Source organism: Psammomys obesus, unplaced genomic scaffold (genome assembly GCF_907164565.1).
Source record: "Psammomys obesus unplaced genomic scaffold, mPsaObe1.curated_primary_1811, whole genome shotgun sequence".
In the NCBI taxonomy this organism is placed as follows: domain Eukaryota; kingdom Metazoa; phylum Chordata; class Mammalia; order Rodentia; family Muridae; genus Psammomys; species Psammomys obesus.
The window spans coordinates 9,818,266-9,825,649 of record NW_026596095.1 but is presented as its reverse complement, the minus strand read 5'-3'; the positions used below and the strand labels follow the sequence as shown (position 1 = coordinate 9,825,649).

The following is a 7,384-nucleotide window of genomic DNA, read 5'->3' as shown; positions in this document are numbered from 1 at the left end:
CATAGAAGCCATAGAGAGGTGCTGATTCCTGGCTTGCTCCTTATAGCTTTCTAGGCCTGCTTTCTTATAGAACCCAGAAGTATCAGCCCAGGGGTGGCCCCACCCACAATGGGTTGGGCCCTCACCCATCAATCACTGGTTAAGAAAATTACCTAGAAACTTGGCTACAGTCTGGTCTTATGGAGGTAATTCTCAACTGATGTTCCCTCCTCTCTCATGACTATAACTTGTGTCAAGTTGACATAAAACTAGGCAGCACAGAAGAGGACTCAGAAAGAAATGGAGGGTGGATATCTTCATATTTTATTATATACAAGCATTACCTGTTTTACAAAACTAAAATAAAATGAATAGAAAGAGGGGTTGGAGAGATGGTTTGACAATTAAGAGTACTGGCTGTTCTTCCAGTGCACCAGGGTTCAATTTCTATCACCCACATGACAGCTAACACCTGTCTACAACTCCAGTCCCAAAGGATCTGCTGCCTTTTTCTGGCCTCTGTTGGTACCAGTCATGTACATGGTACACACTTTCACATGCAGACAAAACACTCATACACATAAAATGAATACATAAAATTTTCAAAAATAAATAAATTGAAAGGAAAGTCAATACTACAAAACTCATCCTATGAAGCCACCATTACCGTAATACCAAGACAGATAGACACAAGACTAAGGGAAAACTATAAACTAGCTTTCCTATTGAACATAAATGCAAAATTTCTCACTAAAATTTTTACAAGCCAAATTCAAGAATACATTGAGATGACACACCATGTTCATGTTGGCTTCATTCTAATTATCCAAGGATGTTTCAACATCTACAAATCAGGAAGTGTAATACAGCATATAGACTGAAGGACAGAAATCACAAGTTGATCTCAGCAGATGTGGAAATACCCTTTAACAAAGTTCAACATCCCTCCATGATAAAAGCTCTAAACAAAGTAGTTACAGAAGACATATCGCAACATAATAATGGTTACATACCACAAATATGTAAGAGAGCTTTGGATGGGATTTTGAGTTTCCCTTCTGTTAGAGGGACTCGCTTTGCATATTGAGCTCACTGTACTAACCTGAGTACTAACATGATCGCCTTTGCCACTCTTTTTATCTTCAACTCTAGTCTTCTCCTTCTAAATCCTCTTTAGTGTTATGGACTTTGCCTCTTTTCATCTATTCCCTGAGAGGACCACAGAGTATGGAGTACAAGAAAGAGGTAGAGAGAGCCAATTTATTCCCATAACTCTGATTCAAAAGAACCCTGGAGGCAGGGTGCTTGCTAGCCCATCATAGTACCTTCACAGTAACTTACCTCTTCCCAAAGCACACTTTCTGGTGTCTCAACTCCCACATACTCCTGTAAATCAGCTATGGCAACCAATCATTATCTCCTGGAGGGAGCACACTCACTGACAGCCTTTAAGCTTTACAACTTTGAGAATCATGCTGATGAGGAAACCCAGGACTCATGGTGGTAACATGAGTTGCCTGAGTCACATGAGTTAATGCTAGGGCCAAGGTAAGAGCTCAGATGGACCTTCCCTCAGTCCAAAGATTTTTCCAATATGCTGTCATGCCTTCCTCAGATTTTGCTCATCTTTGGCTTATGCAACACTATCTCTTGAGTCAAAATTACTCCCATAGCTGAGGAGCAGACAAGTCGTTGTTTCATTAGCATTTTCCCTTTTGGCTTTATACAAGAAAGCTTAAAAATAATGAAGCCTATTAAAGAACAGAGCCACCATGGGCTCATCTTATGCCCTCAAGACTTGTGCTAGTAAACCAGCATCCCAGAAATCCCCTATTGAGGCATTCTCAGTTGAGGTGCATCTGCAATTTGATAGTGAAAGTGTAAAATCCAGTGTGAAGCTCCAGAGATTCAGAATGGCAATTCTAACTGAAGCTCATTGAGATATATAGACTCTGGGTCTGGTTAGTTTCAGTGTGTGATGTTTTTTATTTGGTATGATGGTCTGAATAGAAATAGTTCCCATCATTTCATTATTTGAATGCTCAGACACCGGGGAGCGGTGCTGCATGAGAGGGAGTGGGCCTTGTGGCCTTGTGGAGTAGGTGTGGCCTTGGTGGAGGAAGTGTATCTTGGGAGGTGGGCTTTGTTTTTTAAAAGCCCAAGCCAGGCCCAGGGGCTCTCTCTTCCTGCTGCCTGTGGATCCAGACATAGAACTCTCAGCTGCTGTTCTAGCATTTGCCTATATGCTCCATGCTTCCTGCAATAATAATAATAATAACAATAATAATAATGGACTAAAACCTCTGAAACTGTAAGCAAGTCCCAGTTAAATGTTAAATGGTTTTCTTTATAAGAGTTGCTGTGGGCAGGGTGTCTCTTTACAGCAATAAACCACCAACTAAGACATTTAGTTTTATATGAAGTTTATTTAAAAAATTGAAACATGCATCCACAGCTCTGATAAAAGACCACCATGTCATAAATCTTGAATATAGATTATAGTAATAAATATCCTGGTGTGACCCATGCTAAGTTCTGGGAACAGATAAACATACAGTGTCGTCAAATCTGATTGCCGGTTCTCTTCTACTCATATGAAGATTCAATTCATATGTATTTTATCTCTCATTCTACACAGGAAGAAAAGTATGCAATGTAACAGGTTAGATAGTAAATCCAATGCCAAATAATCTGGGTCCATAGCCTGAGCTGGCCACCTCTTAAATGTATGAGCTTGGGTAAATTATATAAACTCTTCACATTCACAAATAAATATTATTTAAAATTGTCCAATGATATAATCTATGAAATATACACACACACACACACACACACACACATTTATATGACCCAGACCTAGGTACTTTGCTACAGCAATATAAAATGGGTTAATAGATAATACTTAATATATTGATTTGATATCTGAACTAATTTCCTCCACTTCAAGCTTTTGTTCAAATCTCACCATCTCTAACCATCTAACCACCCAACTTACTTTGTAATTGTGTTATGTTTATTACCTGTTTTACATAGGCAAGACTATCTATCTATCTATCTATCTATCTATCTATCTATCTATCTATCTAAATAGATATATCTATATAGTTAGAGACATATCTATATAAATACACAGAGAGACATATATGTATGTCTAGAAGAGTGCCTGGACCTTAGAAGTTCAGTAAGTTTATCAACTATTGGCTAAATGAATTAATTGGCATCTTTAATTGAAATAGTTCCAAAACTACCAAAACTTGTTTTATGTAATACAAAAATATAGATAAACCATACCTCCATAGATGGGCCATACCTCCATCTATGTTTTCATATTTTCTTGCTAAGTCAAGCTAGATTTTAATAATGGCCATTTATGTATGTGGATATATATGTACAGACATCTATATGTACATAATATGTATATAAATGCATACACATACACTATGTAGGAAGACTGTGCTTTTCCTCATGCAATAACTTAATTCTCTCAGCAGAGTACAATCTTTTTTCTTTTCTCTATTTTGAGGCAATGTTTATTTCTAAAGAAACAGAAGTTTCATCACATATTCCACAGAGCAAGAATGCCCTGGGGTGAAAGTCCAGAAAAAGCTCTTTTTCAAAACTCCCAGAGTCAATTTGAGTTTTGGACCAAAACCAATCCCACACTGAACCATTTGCCATGGTGCTCGAAAACAGATGAAAGCACTTTTGAGCTGCACCCAGAAAAAAAGCAGCTTTTATCTAAATTAAACCTGTGAACTACCGCTTAGCCCTGGAAGGGGACTTGATTCTCTTATTCACAGACATTCACTCAATTAACTTACTTCCTATTGTTTGACAGGCATTGAACTATGTCCTGGTTATATCTGATTAAAGGTCAAAGCTCCGTCCTTTAAGAGTGTAAACTCAGGGTAGTAATAGACAAGGAAAAGGAAAAATTACAACGTAATGCACTTGTCTGACCACAGGATACTGAAGGAACTCAATAGGTTAGCAAATATTCAGTCTAAGTAATCCTGACTGCCACCAAATTCACCTATGAACAAACCAGGTTTTCAGGACTGGACTAACCCTTTTTGAGGTGGCAATAGCTTCTGGAGCCTTCCTTGAAATGTCTTCTTGGTTTGGTTAAGTTTTCTTTGACCTAAGTTTTTGGCTTCTCAAGATAGCTAGCTCCTGAACTGTGTAAACTGATCCTTCCAGTGGTATAACACTGGAGACCTACCTATTTTTTAGTAGATAGTTCCACGTGCCCACAGGAGTGGCCCTGGTTAAGCTCAATGGGTCACAAAGTACAAAGAAAAACAAAATAAAAGGACATGAAAGGAGGTGGAGGAACAGAGCTGGTAAGGATGGGAAAAGGATATGAAAGGGTGGGGAGATAGGTGTGGCCATAATATGATTTATATTCATATATGTGTATATGTGTCTATGTATATATATATATATATATATATATGTGTGTATGTATAGATGTATAATGTTATATATACATATGCACAAAAACTGTTAAAGAATAAATTAATTTTTAAAATGTAAGTCAGGAAATCATTCCATTTTTCTTACCCTGGGGTTACTCTACAAACCTTTTCTGGGTCCTGCGTTGTTACTACAGCATCCTAAGTAATTTGTTCTCCTAATTCTAACATGAACTTCTGAGTTAGAATCATAACCGACATTTCATCTGTTTCCTGTTGACTCTCCTGCTATGATGAATTGTTTGCATTAGCCTATAAATATTCCCAAGCATCCTAGATGCAAACATCCATAGTCTTTTCCTGTTGTCTATTAATTTTAGTAGCCTGTACCCTCGGTTACGTTGTCTACCTTACCATCAGTTGGAGCTGTTCCATCTCTGAAATCTTGACCTCTACTGTCTGAGCACGGTCTTCCTAAAAATGAGTAACTCTTAAGTGTATCAAAGACTGAGAGCAGCTAGATGCCACTTACTCTCCAGCCTCCTTTGTTCTCATTTCCTTCTCCAGGCAGCTTAGAAACGAGAGACCCACCCTTTCTCTCTTGGTCGTCAGTTCCATTCCTTTTCATTCTTTACCATGTCTATAGGGCAAAATCCCAATACTGTGTCACTCCAACTGCTCATCTTCTCTGCCTTTGTTCTACGCTGATAAAGAACCACAAATGTCTGTAGGTGTATAGCCACTGTTCTTTTAAGATCTGCAACCTCAACCTTATTCTTCTCACATTCCGTCAACAATACAAGTGCAAAGCGTTTGTTAACAAAAACAGAAGTCTACAACCCTCCAAACTGAAACTGGACCATCACACATGGTAGAAAAGAAGTCTATCATTGAGGCCTAACCCCTGTTATATTATGTCCTTTACACTCCTTGAGGTATTCTTATCCACTGACAATGGTCACTAGCATGACCAACCCAAAGACTGATAGTTTACTAAATTTAAGTGTCTCATGCTATATCTAAACTCTAAATCATCGTATCTCACTGATAAGTCTTTTGATTGCATGTTTGACCAACAGCCACATGCAATTTATTTTATAGTATTCTCCATCGTACATTCAAGCCCTTCTCTTTAATTGAATGGCACCGTTTTTCATTTTTCTAGTCACTGAAACCCAGCTTTCTAAAGTAATCTTACTAATGTAATAATTCATACCTTCTCATTTGTTTGTTTTTGTTTTGTTGTTGTTTGGTTTAGACCAGGAAGGCCTTGAATTCAGAGAGATCCACCTGCTTCTGCTTCTCTAGTGCTTTAAAGGTGTGTGAGCCACCTTGCATTACCTATTTGATTATTATTTGATTATTAAGTTCCTCTTGAGTCTGTTTCTTTCTTAATAGTTTCTTTCTTACTCTCTTTCTATTCCTTCTGATCCCATATTCTCTCTCTTTCTTTCTCTTTCTCTCTCATTTTGGTTTTGACGGTTTGGTTTTGTTTTATTTTTAATGGGCTTTAAACTTCAAATGCTCTTGCCTCAGACACCCAAGTTCTGGAATTACAAGTACACCAACATGCTAGGCTCTGACCTCATTATTCCTTGCTGAGAATGTTATAACAGCCTTTTAACCAAACTCTGTTCATTCTCTAATCTACCCTTCACCCCAACAACAACAAAATGATGATTACAAACTAGAGTCCTACACCAGTTCTCTTCTCAGAAACTTCAGCAAGCCTACATTGCTCGGAGAGTGGAAGCCATACACAGTAACGTACTATTCAAATCCCAAATGGTACAAATTCTTTTGTTTGCAAGGAACAAAAATCTATCTGTGGTGAACTCGGAAAAGAGGGCGTTTTTATTTGGAAGATGCTGGAGAAATTCACGGGCTTGAAGGAAGAACTAAACAACCAAGTGCCAAGAACCTGAATCAAGAATGAGACGGAAATAGCAGCAGCAGAAACTTGAAGATCTTGACAGGCTCCTCCAGCTATAGTGTGCTGATTGTGCACTGTCTGGTGTGTGTGTGTGGGGCGCTCTTCTCTCTGTGGGGTACTTGTTACTATGACTCAGCCAAAAAGACTCTCAGAGTCTGCATCCCTCACTTACACTTTCAAATTTCCCCCCAAAATATATTTATTGACCCAAACTGACCAAATGGTTAATCTCTAGATACATCTGGATACATATGGGCATGGCACATATGTGGTCATAAGGAACTCTGCCTGTTGTGTGTAGGCCTTCTATGGCAACTGGGCATCACTGTGGGCAGACTGCATGTCTAAGAGAGCCTTCTGTGCTCTGCATTTTCTACCTTTGAGCTTTCTTTCTCCATCGATCCTTGAGTTGTGTTTTATTTTTCATGGAATGAATGTTTGGGTCTTCCCTGAATTCATATGCCGAAGGCCTAAACCTCGGTGTGATTGTATTTGGAGATCATTCAAGGTAATTATGGTGAAATGAGGTCATAAGGGTGGAGGAATTTGATGTGATGAGTGGCCTTATAAGAAATTAATTCCCCCACATGCCAGGCATATCACGTAAGGATGCAATAAGAAAACAGCTGTCTGGAAGCCAGAAAAAGAGCCCTTACCCAAACCCACCATGTTGGAGTCCTAACATAGGACTCTGGGCCTACAAAACTGTAAAGATGTACATTTCTGTAGTTTCATCAACTTCTGTGGTCTTTAGTTATGGCGGCCAGAGGTGACTAAGGCAGTGTATTTCTCCCCACCATTATGTCCTCCCCCTTCCGTCATCTCAGCATCATCTGAAAGATTCCTTCCTCAGGACACCCCTCCCTGACACCCTAGGTTACCCTCATGTTCTTTATTCACACAGCTGTACCTTCCTGAGTTTAATTATGTCATAGTCCTTATTCTTTTTTTGTAATGTTCCATTAACGATATGTCTCTCCCACCAGCTTGTGAGATCTTCTCAGTACAAGTGTGTGTGTGTGTGTGTGTGTGTGTGTGTGTGTGTGTGTGTGTGTGT

General features: G+C 38.9%; 1 long non-coding RNA gene across 2 annotated transcripts in view; it reads right to left on the bottom strand.

The window, feature by feature from the left end:
• Positions 1 to 2,440: 2,440 nt before the first annotated feature.
• The window catches only part of LOC129691855 (uncharacterized), an 11,367-nt gene continuing 6,423 nt past the window's right edge, over positions 2,441 to 7,384 (bottom strand). For both annotated transcript variants that reach the window (XR_008722570.1, XR_008722569.1), the window contains one exon: positions 2,441 to 2,609. This is a non-coding gene — a long non-coding RNA (uncharacterized LOC129691855). The remainder of the gene's footprint in view (positions 2,610 to 7,384) is intronic.